We start from the raw sequence: 18,040 nt of genomic DNA on the forward strand, positions 1-18,040 counted from the left end.
TCCTGCTGGAAGTGTCACACGCAGTTCAGCATGACGCACAGCTGACCTGTGTAGCTATACATATACATATACATATGCATATAAACTGCGTTGTTCTCATTGGCTCGGTGAACCCCTATAGATGAAGGGAAGAGGCACCACCCTGTGCTTGACAAATCCCGACCTGCTCTGATATGACCCTGAGACTAAAGAATTTTACAGCTTTTTGTTACCCCCAGGAGCCCCTTAAAAAAAAGTCCCCAACATAAAAATGGAGAAAGAAAATTAATAAAAGCGATAACTACAGTATTGGGGACTGTAACTAAGAAAGGGTTCTCAGGAACAGGGATTTTGAGCGTGAAATGCTGAAGAAATTCATGCTCATTTAAACAGAAGCAGTTGCAAGTGTGAGACTGCATATAGACGACATGTTTCAAGTGTTTTGGACCCTGAGAGATTATTGAATACTGCTCACCACCAGGTGTGAAAAGAAATTAAAGAAAATATCCCAAATGGTGGAAGACAGGAGCAGCAGAAATGTTCCTGCAGAGCTGAAATTATCTGAAAATATGGAAGACAACTAGAAGGGATTTATGGAGCACTTGGTAAGTGCAAGCAATGCTGTCAATGGAAGGGAAGGCAGACTAGATACATTTTTGACAGGAACGGGTCCTTACCAACTCCAAGTGTCAGAGTTGCCCGTTGTCTCCTTCCAGTTGTTTTCAGCTGTAAATGAAAACTTAAAGCTTTGAGAACCAGAAAAGTTGTAAAGGAACTCAAAACTCATCCTACGCTCCACATGTGTGAAGTACATGTGGTAACACAGGACAGATTACTTCCATCCCTTTTCCTTTAACAAATCAGCCTTTTTTTTCTTTTGTTTTCTTTTTTTTAAAATAAATGAAAATTATATATATTTATATTTTTGGACACATTTGCTTGGAAACCCTGATCCAGGCTTACTGATTGCTAAAACACAAAGCATGAAGAGGAAACAGGGAACTTGAATGTTTAAAGCTTTAAAGTCTGAAGAAAAAAGAGGGAATTTGTAGAAGCGCAGAAAGACACACAACACTGTTACTGTTCAAAGAGCTTCCACATCTCAATTGGTTACAATTACTTAGAACTTTGAGTTTAATCATTTTTTGTTTGTTAAACTAAGTTCTGGCTGGGAAAAGGAAGATATGTTATTAGGCTTCTTCATTGAAGAGGTTCGGTTTCCAGAATACTAGCAGTACGAAGAGACTTCCAAAGACAAATTTCAGTTAGGCACAGACAATTAAAACTGCATGACAGGATAAAAAGTCTCTTTCAATCATTTTTGGCCCTGGTGGCAGGTGAACAGTATATCATTAGCATCAAGCTGGCAACTTTCCTTAGAACATTTGACAGCTACAGAAAAGCGCTCCTGCCGTGATCTCTTTTCCCAGCCGAAGCCTGCTCTGCCCATTCCTGGTTCCCCAGGTTCTTGTAGAAGCCCAAAGAGTGTCTAAAAAAAAAAAAAAAAAAATGCAACCTACCTCCGAAACACGTAACTCCTGCTCACCCAGGCAGCAGTGCATGGCTAATCTCTCCATAAAGCTGTGCATTATGCAGCTGCCTGTGAGCGTTCACTTATGGCTCTTGGCTAGTAATCAGCTATGCAAAATGACAATCATCTATCACTTTGTGCCTGTCGTCAGCAAAGAACTGAGAAAAAACATGATCTTCGGTATTTTGGTAAAGAAACCACACGATAAACAAAATCTCTGAGGCTGCATGCAGCACAACCTGGCAGCAGAAACTGTGTATACCAGACCCCAAACTTCATCTGGAGAAGCCTGCATTCTGAAAACAAATTTGGAGAGAGTTACTATATACTGGAACATCCCCAAAAACCCAGAAACAGAGTGAAGTTACCAGGAAAATATCTGTTTTGCTTTCTTCAAAACTGGGCATAATGTAAGACATACAGTATTGCAGCACTTTCAACCAGTAAGAAGAGGAATGGATGAATGCAGAATTATCTCCCTAAGCTTCGAATGGTGAAAACATACATATTTTAAAATAGATTTTTCCAATAACACTGCAGCCAGTATATATTTTTGTAGTGCTCTTGTCACAAATCATTTCCAAAGGGAAAATTATAATGTGACAAACTGGATTTCTGGTATTGGAATGAATCTGGCTGGAAGAAATGGGTAGATCAATATAACTAGCAAAACTCCTGTGTGCGAATAGCCAGAAATTGCCTACAGAAAAGCACTCTTGGATGTGCTTGTTCCCTCAGTAGTCCAGTCACCATGGCAGCTTCCAATTTACAATACTGGAGGTGAGGGGTGGGAAGGGTTATGTGTGTAAAGAAGTTACTGCAGTATGCGCTGGGACGTGAATTTACAGCATGCTGTCTTCTCCATAGTAACTTAAGAGTCTGCCTGCACACAGGCTCTAATCCCACAGTTTTGTCTGAAGTAATTTCAGACGTCTTACTCAACAGTTAAAAAAAAAAAAAAAAAAGGGGGGTGAGCTACATGGCATTTATCAGGAGGTTAAAAGCAGGTACAAGGGCACTTATAACAGAGTAGCTAACAAATTGCAGGTCCCCACCCTTGCTTATCCACAGTGACACCTCCAGGTGCTCAGCCTCCCTTTAAAAGAATGAATCGTTTCCCTTAAGTACATCGCTAATGGCAGTAATTGGAAGATGCCATCCTGAACGCTGAACTAGCAAAAGCCCTGAGATGGCCACATGAGCATCCCCTAATGTTCAATTAAGATAAGGCTTAGTATATTGTTCAGGCTGCAATGGGCGATTTTTTTCTTTTGCTGGATTGGAGCTTTTGAGATCAATATAAAATGAAAAAAAAAATTAATATAGCACATCATTTCAGTGACACTGGAGCCCGATTAAACATCTGCTCTTCACTCAGCCCTTGTGCCTAATTGCTGTCTGTCCAAGCACGTCATTTCTTAAAACCCTTTTATCCTGTTTCATTTCTCCTTAACGTTGTTGACTGGAAGAGTCTGTTTGACACTTGGCCCATGAGACTGGCGTGCCAGCTGGGAGCGTGGGGCAGCACATGGCTCGCCAGGCCGTGGAGGTTGGGCTGCGTTGGGCTGCATGCCGCAGGAGGGGACCCCCAGCCCGGTGGGGACAGTGGGGACTGTGCCATGGCAGGGACTGAACTGGGCAAGGCTTTGAGACAGCCACCACCAGGCACTGGGCTGGGGATGTTGCTTACAGGTGCTCCCTCCGATACCCTGAAACTTACCATGAATTTGAGTTTTATTTGGGAAAAATGGCCATAATAAAAATAAACCAAAAGCAAGGTAAACCAATCTGAGCATGCTAGATCAGTTAGATATTTGTAGCGGCAAGTTTAGCTTTATTTTAGCATATGCTCAAAGCAACATTTAATCTCCAGATGTATTTCAATTTGATTTCAAAATATGAAAGGAAACTTGTCATTTCAGTGACTCCTGCAGCCCCAAGCGATGGCTTTCTCTCTGCTTTCACTCACCGAAAACACAGGCCTACCGTTTATCCCGGTTTCCCCCGAGATGGTTATTCTTTTCCACTTGGCAAACCTGGCCAGGCAATCAGCTACACCTACGCTTCCCTTCTTCCAAGGCCTCAGAGCATCCCACGGGCAGAGCCGTCTCGGCTGCTCACCGCACCGCACTGCACCACGCAGGGATGCGCACAGCCTGCGGACACGGGGGGCTGCTGAGCGCCCCGGGCACCGGCAAGCGCCCCAGCAGGAGGTGGCAGTGTGTCCCTGCTGGCCTCCTGTGGCCATGCCCTGGCCCGGGAGCCGCTCTGGCGCTTCCCTAAAAACCCCTCTGCCCTTCCGTGAAGGCTGCTGGCACCATGCTCCCCACCTGGGCTGTTTTCTCAGCTCCAAGGTGGTTGCATTTACCAAGACAATTGGTGCTTTTATGTGGAGGGAGCACGGATACATTTCTAGATCATAAATTTTAATCCGAAATCTCTCAGATACCCAAGGATTAATATTTAATGGCTGTTCTATAATGTAATTTCTACAGGCCAGTCTTTCATCTTCAAAACTTTATCATCATAGACCTACAAAAGCTAGACTTCAATATGATAACAATACTTTATGAACACAGTGATTCCTGAATTCCCTGTCTGTCTCCTACAGGCGATGATGATGATTCTGTGAGTCTTAAAAAATGAGGTAACACTTTTAATTGTCTATTATCTGTTCAACTTACATCCAGTACTGTTGAACTTCAAGTGTGAAATGCTAAGAGGAGCCAGAAGATGACAAGTGATACCTTTGCAATTGAGGTCATCATCCAGAGATTAAAAGGGGACTGCGATCTAATTCCATCTGTTGGGGGTCTTGGGACTCCATGTCTAATACAGGAGAATGCTTAGGATATCCTTATAATAGGAATTTTTGAAAGATCTTCAAAAAATATATCAACTTTTCCATTGGTTAATGACTTTCTGAATAATTATTTATTTATTTTCAGAAAGTCGGCCAAATACTTCAAGTGCTTTGTGTCTAAGACTGACTGGATTTTCCCTCATGCTTTACAGCTGCTGTGATTTCTATTTCCCCACAAAGCACGAGTTCCTTTTCTCCTTCCTGCCTTTATCAGTAAAGGAAGGGGGGACATGAGTCTTCCAGGCTGCCCAGAGAAAAAAAGGACAAAATGCTAAACTGACTCAGCGTGAACATTTCCCATTGCCCCTGGTGCAACAGTCCCCTTGAGAAGCCCAGTGGGAAGGAGCCATCTCCAGACTTTGGCCAGTTCTGCCCGGAGGAAGGCAGCAGCCAGTACCGCTCTCCGTGATGGTGAGTGCTCCAGGGACTGAGCGTGCTCCATCTACAGCTTCCTTTCTGGTCTCTCGACATAATGCAAGTTAAAATCTTGCACCACAAGGTGTGAAGAGCTGCCTAAAGGTCAAGGTTCTGGTCACAAATCCAGTTTGGCACCAGTTTGTGTTTCCTAGGTAAAGATTTGATTACTTTTTAATAGTAGTTACTCCTCCCTTGCTAGCAAGTAAACCCATTCCTCACCCCTGAGATGAGACATTCCAGGTGCCCAAAAATTCTGAAAAGCCCCGTTTTGCTTGAATTTACAGCAGGAATGTTTCCACCAGTTTTGAATAAACAAACCTTGTAGGTAGCAAGTGTTAGTACTGAGGGCTCATTTCTAATCCAGAGTGAGATTACGAATAAATCCAGCTAGTAGGGGATAAAGCTGCTTATCCACTGCCTTGTAGTCACATACCTGCTGCAATCATCTGAAAAAATAAATCCCAGCAGAGCCAAGAGTCAGGTCCTGTTGCCTGTAGCAACTCACCTTCCTTGAACTGAGCGTATTCACATGAGCATTTTGGTCCCCATGATCTATTAGGTCCACAGAAATGTATGTGCCTTATTTGTGCCTTCTGGGAAGGCTTTTCTTGGGAGGTTGATTGAGCAGGCACGTACCAGTGATCCTCAGGTTTCCCTGGAGGTGCAGAACACAAGCCTGTGTGGAATAGTCCTACCCACGCCAGGTGCTGAGCTCCGCAGCTTATGCTGATTTTCAGTACGAGCCTGACTAGGCTTTGGGAACGATGTTTGTCTCTCCCCAGCCTGTTCCACTGACTGCTGTGGAAACCTACAGCATTTAAGCTTGCTTGGCAAAAGCTAGGCCATGAAGGTGTGAGTCCTTGGCTGCCACACAAGGTCAGAGTTAGACAGAGGCATTGGCCACTTTTACCCAGACCAGACTACTGACAGATGGGAAAGCCCCTGACATTTCATTCCAGAGTGTATCTGCGACGCACAGTTTTCCTAATACAGTAGCATAAAATAGCTGCTTCCCCTGCGTGTTATCAAGGTTGTTTGAACAAAGCAGCAACCTTACTCTTAAAAACGTTATGATGACAAAAGGTGAGTTACATTTGTTTAAATTACAGTTCTGCAGCTTTCTAGGTTAATTGCCAGGTAGGAGCAATATTTTGGCTAACTGTTCTTCGCACAAAAGGTAGCACATCTTAAATGAAATCCCAGCTGCAAGTACTGGCAGCGATCCTCCAGGACCATAGGTTGCATGTAAAATAATCCTGTCTTTAACAGCCACGTTCACTAGCTCCTTGTTTCTCAGATAGCTGTGAACATGGGTTTGCCCTAGGAGCCTGAAGGCATTACCAAAACCCACAGGCTTTATCTGTTGCTGGAGCATTATCTCTACCAGCTGCTTCCCTCGCTGAGGAGGGACCACAGGACCAGCACAGGCACGTGCCGAGTTCCCCAGCCTGCCTTTGAACGATCACATGCTGGTTGTGCAGTCACCTCCTTTTCAGTACTCGAGGTTTGAGAGTCCCAATACAAGATGAAGAAGTCTATTCTATCTCTTGGAGGACCTGAAGAGCTCTTGGAGAGGGAAAGCGGAGCGAGGTAAGGGATAGGATCTGTTTGTACCTCCCAGGAGGGCTGATCCTCAGGACTTCACAAAGAGAAGGTGAGACGACAGAATAAAGAAACGCCTCTCAACACACACTTGAGGAAATTCCTCATCCTTTTTGGTACGTTTCTGTGAGAATCGTGTCCCAGAGTCAATGACAATTTCATCAAAACCACTCTGCATGAGCACAAGCGGGGCCAGGTGCTCATCTAGTGATTCCCCCTTTTGTTTGTGCAGATTTCTTTGGGACGTGTTTTTCTGTAACATCTATGCCTGATGTTATTTTTTTTCCTGTGTGCATAATAGTCTTTTCATCCCCCCAAATTTAATTTTCTCACTTGTTGGCTTTATCACTTAAAATTTTAGTAGAGGATTTGGGTGTGCTGCTGACAAAATAATAATTTATATTGCATCAGTCAGTATCACTCCATTGTCTTAATCTTTCATAATGGTTTTTCTGCAGCTTCCAATTTTCCTCAGAATAAAACAAATTACTTAGCAAGTAGAATATCTTCTTGTCATAATAATTTAATATTAAAATGTCAATAAGATTTGGTACACACAGCAGAGGGCACAGAGGTACAGAGACAGAGCAGAAATGAAGTAAACTTAATAAAGTGAGTGAGAAGGTACAGTAGGGATTGAGCCTGGCTTCTGCACTTGATATGAAAGAACCTTTTTATCCTGCAGTGCAGCACAATCATTGTGTAAGCAATAATGTGGTCGCAGGAGCACTTATACCTGCTGCCTGCCCACTTACAGTCAGCTGAAGTCTAGCAGCACTTTTCACCCCCGGGGCTGTGCATCTTCACCAGGGCAGGGACGAAGGAGCACTGAGTAGTGACAGCACGCAGCACGTGGTGGCAGATGGGGTGAAACACAGTGGGGAAGGAGGGGGCAGCCAGAGACGAGTGATACACCCTCACCTCTGCCTGGCACCCTCAGGGAGGACTCATAAAGCAGTTCCCCAGATTTTGTGGCTGGTAGGTGGGTGAAGGCACCAGCCTGTGGTTCAGCATCCTGATCCAGGCATCGGGTAAGCATTCGTGCTGGGGAGTCTGAGCCATGCATGCATCAGATCGGACCGTAGCACTCCGTTTCATTTCCATGCAGTCCTGGAAGGCCAATTCTCCTGATTCAAACTTACAGGCTGCAATGGCAGATGGATGTCAAATGCTGTGGATTTATCTGGAACATAATGAGTTTCCTAAAAACATCTAGAAGTCTCAGGAGCAGGTATGTCCTTTCCCTCAGTACAAGATGGTCAGCAGGACATGGTTTGGGAAAAGTCCTGCTCTTCCTTGGGCAAGTCCACGTGACTTTGCAAAATGAAAGGGTAGAATAACAACCACAAACACAGAAAAATTCAGATTGAGAGAGCCTTCAGAGGTCATCTGGTCCAACCTGCTGCTGAGAGCCTGGCTAACTTCAAAGTAGCATAAAATCAAAAAGGAAGCACATTTGCATGAGCTTCAGGAGCTTATTATCTGGCGCTGTTATGTTCCAGACTATAGGAAAGCCATTCCTATATCTAACCACTCTTTTCTCTCCTGCAGCCATAGAAATGGGTGTTCATTCATTAACTGACTCTTCCCACCCAAATATATCACCGTTTGAAGTTCCCATTTTCAACACCTAATGCCTACCTCTGCAGAAACGGGGCATAGGGCTTGCTTTAAATGCTCATTCTTTTCACAGTCCTTGGGAGGGAACAAAACAGAGAGCTAGAGAAACCAAAAGGCTTCGCTTGTCTCGTTTCTCCTTTTTCACAAAGGAATATCTTGTGCTATAGTTTTTGCCCTGCAAAGCAAGCAGGCAACAATTTTATGTTATTTCAACCACAAGTTAGCCAGGAGTTAGCTGAAGTATGTCTCGTGCTCCTAGAGCTTTCCACAGCCACGCAGGCGGGTGCCTGGGCCATGCAGGAGGGCAGCAGGGCACAAGGGAGCTGCAGAAAGGTTCCCCCCAGCCCAGAGCATCCAAAAGCTTGGTGGAGTCTTCTTTTGCTCAGAATTTTTACAAGGAATGAATAAAGAAGGTCCTTCACCCACTCCATGAGGCTTTTCCTTATTAACTGCTGCCCTCCTATGTGTAAAAATAAAAATGGTAAACAGCAAAGTCCTTCTAACAGTCACAGTATTGAATGTCAGGATGACTTCACTGTCAGGAGCTATAAACAAAACTGCTAGAAAAGGAGGATTTTTTTGAAGCCTTGTGCCAGTGGAAGGCTGTTTTCTGCTGTATGGTTTGTTTCCCATTTCTCAGTCTGTACCATTTTAAAACCACTCAGCACTTTTCTTGAGAGCTCATTCAACAGGACTAATTGCTCTGATAATAGGAAGCTGACGCTGACGTTCAGCCAATATTTTCCTATCCTCCCTAGTGGGCACTTTCTGGCTACCACCAAGAATCCCTGCCTCTTTTTCTATCTACATGTTAATGCATGTATCTACATTTTAAATACCTGTTGATGCTCACTATATTTCTCCCTCCTCCTTTCAAATTTTAGCTCAGCAAACTGCCACAACAGAGCTTTTATTTATCAGATAACTCCGTCACTCCTTCTTTCCCAATCGCTTTTCATTTGTTAGTTTCTTTTGAGTGTTGAAATGTTCATAACTGAATGCAATTATTCTGCACGTGCCCAGCTGCTGTTTTATGGACAATATTCACACCCTTTCTCCCTTGCCATGCCTCTGCTCATGCAGACCTGACTGTATGAAGACTGACTTGCAGCCACGCTGCATTGCCAAAAGCATATTCTCAAATGTCAGCCATCTCGGCCTTTCCATATCGCCTCTTCCTGCTGAGTGTATCCCACCTACAAAGACGAATCAATACCACCTAGGAATCCATCCATCCCTGGGTTTCATCTAATGGTGTCTTGCCTCATTTCTTTTCTCTCTTGGTCCATCAGTGTTTTTTCCAGCATGGTTTCCCCATTGTTATTTGCTATGCCTTCCAATTTAGGGATCATCTGGGAATTTAATTAATGTGCTTTTTACCTGCTTTTCCAGGTCATTAATGGTGTTTTGAGCGAGACTGGACATAATAAAAGTCCCTGAGGTAATCCTAACACAGCTTCCCCTAACTAGACATTGCACGCTGATGCCTATTGTGTACAGCTAACAGCTTTCTAGATAGTTCTCTATCCATGTGAAATGGCTTACCTCCAAGGCAATTAAAGTGAGCTGGTTTTCGAGTGAGGATTTTTGAGCCACTGTAGAAACTTATTTACTAGAATACAAAGTGACCACATACTGTAAAGGTTTGAAGCACCTGAATTTTCAAATTTAATAAAACAACTAACCCAGCAAGTTCCTTTTAGTAAGAAACAACACCCACCCTTCCTTCTATATCCATGAGATTTGTACGGGTCCACTCATCTATTGTCTAACACCATTAACCCGTACGTTAGCGTCCTGCTGGGGCTTTTTAAGATTTGTCATTCCTGTGTGCATCCTGCCCTGCCAGGTCCTGTCTGGGAGCAACAGCACTGTTGGCTAAAGGGCAATGATGGGTTTTTCCTTTGGATCTATCACCACTATCCTCTAGTACCCGTGATCGCAGCACATGGTATGCTAAACACGCCCCGACGGTCCCTTGTGCATCCACACCAGCCTCCCCCCAGGCAGCTTTGGTTCAGGCATGTGGCTGTGTTCAATAAAACCAAACACAGAACGAACCTTACAGCCCGGTCCCCAGCAAACTGCCCATTAACAAGACAGGTTTTCAGAATTTAAATGTTACCTATACAGAACCTTGCCTAAAACCTCTCTATCGTACACGTTGCACTATGTAGTACTGTTTATTTTCAAAGAATTGCCCTATATATGAATAAATGTCCCTTAGTGACTCACTCCTTCCTCAAAGAACTCAGAAAAAAACCACCCCAAAATTATTCGTAGGGTTATTTAGCAAAATACTTTCAAGATATGAAGGGAGCGGAAAAAGTCTTAAAAGCTCTACAGGGCAAGATTTTTAAATAAAGTATAAATTATGCACTATTATGCACCTATCACACAGAGCGGTGTTGCATCGTACAGGGTACTGCATGCTCATTGATGGCCAAGGACTGCATATAGATACAGCTATCACCAATTTATAGCAAAATCCAATGAAGCAGGTTTTGGAAAGCGCTTAGGACTTTCAATTAGAAGAATTACTTTTCATTATTTTTCATATTATAACACTTAGGGCCCCCCAAAAAAAGCCAGTCTGGTAACCAATTGCAGAACAATTAAATCCAAGTATGAGTCCACACAGAAACAATAGAAGAGGGTGATTACACATTGCTGACAGGAGGATCGTGCGCCCGAGATGCTGCACAACTGCCTCGCCTCCGTGGCAATCCCAAACAGCATTCAGAAAACATTTCAAGGGGATCAAAGCTGCCTCACGGGCGCTATACAAATTCACCATCATAAACACTGAATAATACATTACACTAATCTGATTGCTATTGACTGTTACAGTTGCATGTGTGACCTTGGGCATACATTAATCAAAGGGAGCTGTTCGTATTTCCATCCTGTATCCTGCAGCGATGAGCAAAACTCATCTCAAATATCTTCTTGTCCCTGTATCTCTTTCTGTTCTGTCTGATGTCACTTGGAAAGGGAGGCTGGTATTTGGAGGGAAATGGCTTTTTCTATCCTCCCCTCTGTCTGAACACACACAAATGCTCCGACATAGAATAATAAAAACATGCACCTTTTTGTCCACCCACTGCTCTTTGAACCCAATTTAGCAAGTGTCGCAATCTCAAAGAGCATTCAAACTTTAGAGTAATTGGTTTCTCGGCAGAGACTATAACTTATCTGAGACGGTCTTTGGAATTTCACCAAATGTGCTTATTATTTACCCTAAGAAACAAGGCATTGTCAAAATGAAATATCCCATTGCTGTCATGGACCCAGCACAATGCAGCGTGTATAACACTTTGCTCACATGAGGTGCATCAAGCCCTAAACCAGGGAAACCAATCTCTCATCAGCTCTTTTTCCCTTTGTCGTTAACAGAAGACAGTGAATACAAGCAAGAGCTGACAATGTGTTGAAAACAAATTGAATAGGCATTGCTTTGCCTGCATTGATTCTCTTATCCTTCCCCCAAGGCTATGAGATGATGTTTAGCGTATTATATTCCAAAAATCTCACGCACGTGCTGCCTGGCATGCTGCCACCTGCCCCAGGTTGGTCTTTGAGTATGAAGAGCCTTCCCCCGAGGCACGTTTAATCCCAGCAGCGGGGTGCTCTCAAAACTTGGTGTAAAAACTATAAAATCAGACAAAACTTCAGAATCATCTAATGAGCTGGGTTTGATTTGGTTCCAGACCACTGGCATGCAAATACAGTTCTTTAACAGCCTTATTCCGTTACCTGAGAGCTAAACGTGACAGTCTATAATTTAAGGTGAAGGATTTGCAGAGGCTGGGATTATTCCCCGAGCAAGTGTCATAAACACAGACCATTATATTTAAGATAAAATCTAAACTTTATGGTAATATGAATACTATATGAATAATTGGCTCTATGACCACAGGTACCTGCTTTTAAAATGTTTGATTTAAGAATAAATAAATTTCTAAAAACCTCGCAATGCTTTTACAAAAAGCTCTCTCTGAGCCTTGTCAGAGAGCCAAGAGGGAGGTGCTGAAGAATACCTGGGCACGAAGGAGAAATAAAGAGGAGCAGGCTATAGTTTACTCCTGACAGTCAAGTAGTCTTCCCTCCTGGCAATGCAAAAAAACACAGAACTTAATTAAGAGGGCCCATTTGGTCTGCAAAGCCTTTTATAGTCCATGGCCTTTGCTCAGATACACTTACTTTTTCCATCAGTCACATCAGTACCTCTGGGTTGCTGCAGAGCGTTGCCAGGGGACCCCCTGGAAGCTTTCTCCTTTATAAATTTTTCACACCAGTTCTATTACCTAGAGTGGACTTCCACTTCGTAAGAATACAGCCTGATTCCCCCGACCTTTATCAGCCTCGGTGCATACGCCACGACGGAGAAAAATAGTGCACGTAGAGCACTCTGCCTCCTGTTTTCATTACACAGCAGCTCTTCGGCACAGAAGAGAGAGTTTCAGGACAAACTGAGGGATATTTTAGGACATCGGAAGAGCGGCTTTAGAAAGATACACCAGATTTTATAAGGAGAATCACAAGGCCATATTAATCCCTTGGATACGGCGATGAACAGCCATTAAAGTTGGAGGAGAAATGTTAGTTGTTGGGCCTGGAAATTAAAATGGATTACTGAGTTCTGATGTCTTTGTGGGCGCTTATCCAAATGACTCAACGTAAAATGGTCACACATTGGAAATCACACTGCAAAAGTATTTTTCTTGTCCCTACTAACTTTCCCCCTCAGATCCCACAAGGAAAACTTAATTCAGCCCCCACATGGAAACCCAAAAGGGAGGATTGCTGGCTACGGCAGATAGGATGTTTCAAGGGGAAAAACTAACTCTAGGAGAGGGAATCCAGGAATTCGTTCTCGTGAAATCCAGGCTCAAGGAAGAATTTAAAGGAATGGCTGAAGGCTGCATCCTGCAATGCCTGGCTATTTTATACTCCTGTGAGTCAGATAGCCCATCTTTTTAAAATGTGCTCTCCCCTCTCACCAGGAGAGGCTGGCGCTGAGGAACCTCAATCTCACTTACCCGAGTTTAAAGCCAGCACAACTTCTAACTCTTGTGGGTGTTACTTTTGATTTATACTCATGACGCTGAGAAGAAAATCAGATCAAGGGAGTATAAATCAAACAGAGATCAATACTGAGCATCAAGGTACTAATTCTATCTCCTGAAACAGCCCTTACAAGCTGCAGGAGGCCGGGAGACAATTCCCCCAGGTCAGGCAGAGCAGATTTATGTGGAGTGTTGGTCCTGGTGCAGGGGAGGTGTTGGGGGTGGAAGGGGATGGGTCTGCACCGTGTGCTATTAAGAATCTGTGTCTGTCTGGGCTGTCAAACAGTCTGTAGGCAGCTCTGGGAGGTTGTCATAAATCAGCGCACCCTTGCATTGGGGATGGTTGATGAGAGCCAAGTTGGTCTGTAATTATCTTTCACTGTGTTTTGCATTCAGGAACCGCTACAGAACTTCAGCCTCATGCTTCTGCCGGTGGAAGGACCACAGGGTCGGGACCAGTAGGTGGCTGAGAGCTCTTCCCCAAAACCAAACTCTCCCAAATGGCAGAGCAACGTTTTCTTCATCTTCCTCCAGCACCACAACACAGTAAAGCTGGCCGTTAAAGTGTGCTGAATTATTTCATGACTTGGGCAAATGTGCGGTGGCTGGGGAGGGCTGAGCCACACTGGTGGGAGGACACCAGCCACCGGCTCAGCGCGTTCCCTAAGTAGCCCACAGAGTGCCAGGCAGATGTTCACACGAGCCAACAGCTTGTCTGGTGGAGTCTTAATTTGTTTTTAGAGGACATAGTAAAGAAGGATGAGGCGATTTGGCTGCTTTACGCCAGCACCAGTAAAAGTGACTACATATATTATAAAAGTCTGAAATCAAAGGGCTCTGAAGTGGAAGAGTGGGAGAAGCATAGAAAACGGGCAAGTATTTTGTACGTTAAAAAAATTTACAACTTATTGATCAAAGCACAAATTCTTCAGTTCCTTGCTTTGTAGAAATATGCAGAGAAGTGGGATTGAAAGGGGACATTTGTTTGGGGGTGTATGGGGGGCTGGTAGGGAGAGATTGATGGCACGATAAATTGCATTAGCTGATAGTATAATTGATTAATAAAACTCTCCAAGTAGTAATTACAGGACATGTCAAACAGACTTACAAGGCAGGAGGCCAAAGGCCAAGTGATTAACCATCTGAGAAGTGTAACAATTCCCTGGAAATGCCTAGCCCAGAGTGCTGCTGCCGCGGTGAAATATAATTTAATAAACGCCACAGAGGAGGACCAGCTTCACATTTCAGCTGTGAGCCGATGGCAGTGCCTCCCATCAGTCTCCCAGTCTACATGAAAAAGAGCCAGGGGAGCTGCCAGGCCCCTCATTACCAGGCTGAGCACACGATTCCTTACTCCATGCCTTGAAGCCCAGCCTGCCCGTGACACCTCCTCGGAGCTGGGCTGTGGTACCTGGGGTGATGACATCTCACCCATCCCAGCAGCTGCTGAGGCTGGCGCACGCTGAGCCCTTTGGTTTGGCTCCGGGCAGGACTGGGAGCGCTCAGGCAGCTGAAGAGGAAGAGGAGGAATGTTTCAGAAATGTTCTTCATCGTCTTGTACCAATTGCAAGCTTCCTAGCAAAGGTGTGGTATCTCACTTGAATGTGCCTAAGGTATCTACTGAAACAGGCACTGAGGGTAATTCCTGTAGCTGTAGAGCTCACACAGAGAAGTTTCTACTTCATTAGTTCCAAAGAAATAAAGGGAAAAAACCCGATCTCTATCTCGGTACAGAGATACATAAAATTGCATTTTCCTCTGAAAGTCATTCTGTCTGCGGCTTCAGGAGCAGAGGCAGTAAATCTATTAATGAACTAAGATGCCCTATAATCATTCAGATGTCAAGAACTCGTGGTTGAGCTCAGGACCGTGATGTATTTTACCCATTATAGGTTAGCACTCCTGCTGTGCGCTTGGACACTCTTTATACGGATGCCAGCCTTCTGTTCAGCATTGCTACCCTGCTGCCAAGTATACATAAAAGGTCTAAACTAGTTACTATTTAATTTCATTTTATGTGCCTCCTGCTCAAGGAATAGGAGTTCTTGACTTACCTTCTTTAAACACTTGCTATTTTTTATATATCTCTATCATCACCCCTTATTCCTCTAATGTCTAAGATATATAGTTCTAATCTTTTAATCTCTCCACACACTGCAGCTTTCTATTCCCTTAATCATTTTCACTGCCTTCCCCAGACCTTTTATATTTCTGCCCTATCCTTCTGTAAGATTGGAGAGCAAAGCTGAGCAAAGTATCCATGCTGAGGTGTCACTTCATATTAAAGATATGTAATAATTTTATGCTTTCATCTAGCTTTTTCTTAATGGAAACGAACATTTTGTTTGCTTTTCTGGACACTTTCTTATTGAATAGATGTCTTGTTCGCAACAATACCTTGTTCCTCTCCTGACTACCTACTGTTAATATAACACCAACTCTACATGCGAGTAATTTAAATTGCTTTCTTTTTCCTTTCAGTATGCTTCACCTTATGCTTACTTAAACTGAGCTGATCCCTGAACTGTAGTCCACCTAGCTCTATAAGAGAACCCTGAAATGGTTTACAGTTCACTGATGCTTTTGGCAATCTAAATCATTATGTTGCTCAAGGGTAGGGCTGGTCCTGGAGCATCACACCACTGGCCTTATCCTAACACAGTTATTGCTCTTCCCTTCATCAGAGCACCAATGCCCATGCAGCTGCTTGCCCTCCCAATAAATACTTGTAGGACACTGCTAAAACTTTGTTGCAGATGGAAATTTTTGAAAGCTACTGCCTTTTCTGCTCTCCTGCAGGAACTCGAAGAAGTGTAATAGACTGGAGAGAATTTTTTGTTTCTACAGAACAGTACAGTTTTGTCCATGCAATAACATCAAGCAGCATTTTATGACTACCATATTTTTAGCTCGTTTATTTGAATAAAGTGAGTATCATTTGTCTTTGCTTTCCAGATGTTTCCTAATATGACAAATCTGCACATTATGTACCTGACACTCCTTCAGCATACTATGCACCTGATACTGCGGTAAGCGAGCCCGCATGTTTGCCAGTGGCTTACAGCACAACCTCAGAGAAGTAGCACACTTTGGCTCCATTTCCATATTTGATTAATGCAGATGATGATATCAACCTTTTTTTAAGCACATTGAACCCATTCACAGCCATTATATTATAAAGATATTTTCCTCTAACCATGTGCTACATGCAAGTGCTACCACATCTTTCTATTTTTCCATAAAATCCACTCTTAAAGCACCATAATACCAATTTTCCATTAACCCTACTGACTGTAAACAAACACTGGTGAAAGAAGGACATATATTTTTCCCTGCTATTTGAAAACATTCATAAACACAGCGTTATGAGCATCCAGGGAGGCTGTGTAGGCACCGGAGCCTGCCTATAGACTTCCCCACGCGCAGAGTTCCAGGTACCTGGCATCTGAGGCTGCTTGCTCTGAGACCTGGATCTCATTTCTGGAGTCTTACTGAACACGTTAACAGTAAAAAATCACCAGCTACATAAATAAGTCAAATGTCCTACTAATTGCAATGACAAAATTAACTCCTCACTTCAACAGGTAATAAAAATGCCTTGCCTTCCCCTCCCTTCACCCACGCTCCTCCTCGGGCCCAGTTATGAATCGCTGCGTCGCTCCAGCGCAGTGGCAGAGGAATGCCACTTACCATGCATAAGGAACCTTCTCTTTCCCTCTTCTCCCTCAGGTCTCATCAAATGCAGTGGTTCCCAGTCCCCTGCTGTGGGCGAGGCTGGTGGGGGTGGCAGAGATGCTCCACCTGCTCCAGCAAAGAGGTTCGTGGCAGAGCCGATGGCTGAGAAAAGGCGACGGCTATTCCTGGAAGAGCAGAGGGAAGGAAGCGTGGCAGTACTTACCTCTGTCAAGGTAATTCTTTATGTGAGAATGAGAAAGGGATTCTTTCATAATGCAAAAATTAAAGAAACTCCAAGTATTATCATTATTGACTGCTAATAACCTTACAACACACCTTTTATGAAGTGTGTGGGTATATCATGTTTCCAGATATGTTTCCTTAAAAACAGAAGCATAAACACCATTAAATGGAAACTTAATCATTTAATGCTATTTAATGGCTAGTTTTATGTTTTGGTTGGGTATTAAGCAATGTTCCTGAATAGCCTGTCTTTGCAAATACTGAAAAAATTAAGTTATTAAATCTATTTCACAAATGTTTACTGTGTAAACATGACAAAAAGTCTGCAAATACAGGAAATTTATTACGGAGAGCAAGTGCTTCACGTGTATGGTGGACACCCTAAACACCCACTTAAGCCTCAAACCTGTATTTTAGGAGGCGCTTTCCCAAAGAGGGCAGTTTGCTGAGCTGCATGCCAACAACCAGGCAAACAGGCAACCCAAAATACAATGCAAAAGCTTGTTGAAAAAAATTTTCAGCTCTAGACCTGGTGGTAAGATGAAAATGGCATTTAGTGGAAATAGGCTTCAAAGTTCAGCAATTCTTTGTTGTTAAGGACATTGAGACTTTCTGGCTGTTTTCCTCTTTTCTCTTTCCAAGCACAGAGACAGTGTGTAACCCTGTACTCCTGGCAGTTAGGAAGCTCCACCTGGTAGTTTTGGTTTCTGGGAAGTGGTGAACTGTTCAGAGCAAAGTGGAGTTTTGAAAAGCCAGATTTTCCTATTTTCCTCTGAAATGGCAATTTCAGGTACACTGGCTGGCTGTATCGAGTACTTGGTTACTGGCTATTACAGTCTAAGTGCTCCCCCGTGTGTTTGCTCTCCTCTTGCTACAATTTTGGCTAGAAATTCCCTGCCAACTTAACAAAAATGCCAAAGAAGCTGGGGGGAAAATCAGCAGATTTCAGCAAAACTTCTAGCTCATCTCTATTAACTTCCAAACGTCTCTCAGAAAAAAGAACCCTAGATATTTAGGATTCTTAGTCATGGTCACACTTCT

This window comes from Falco rusticolus, chromosome 10, assembly GCF_015220075.1.
Source record: "Falco rusticolus isolate bFalRus1 chromosome 10, bFalRus1.pri, whole genome shotgun sequence".
Classification (NCBI taxonomy): Eukaryota; Metazoa; Chordata; class Aves; order Falconiformes; family Falconidae; genus Falco; species Falco rusticolus.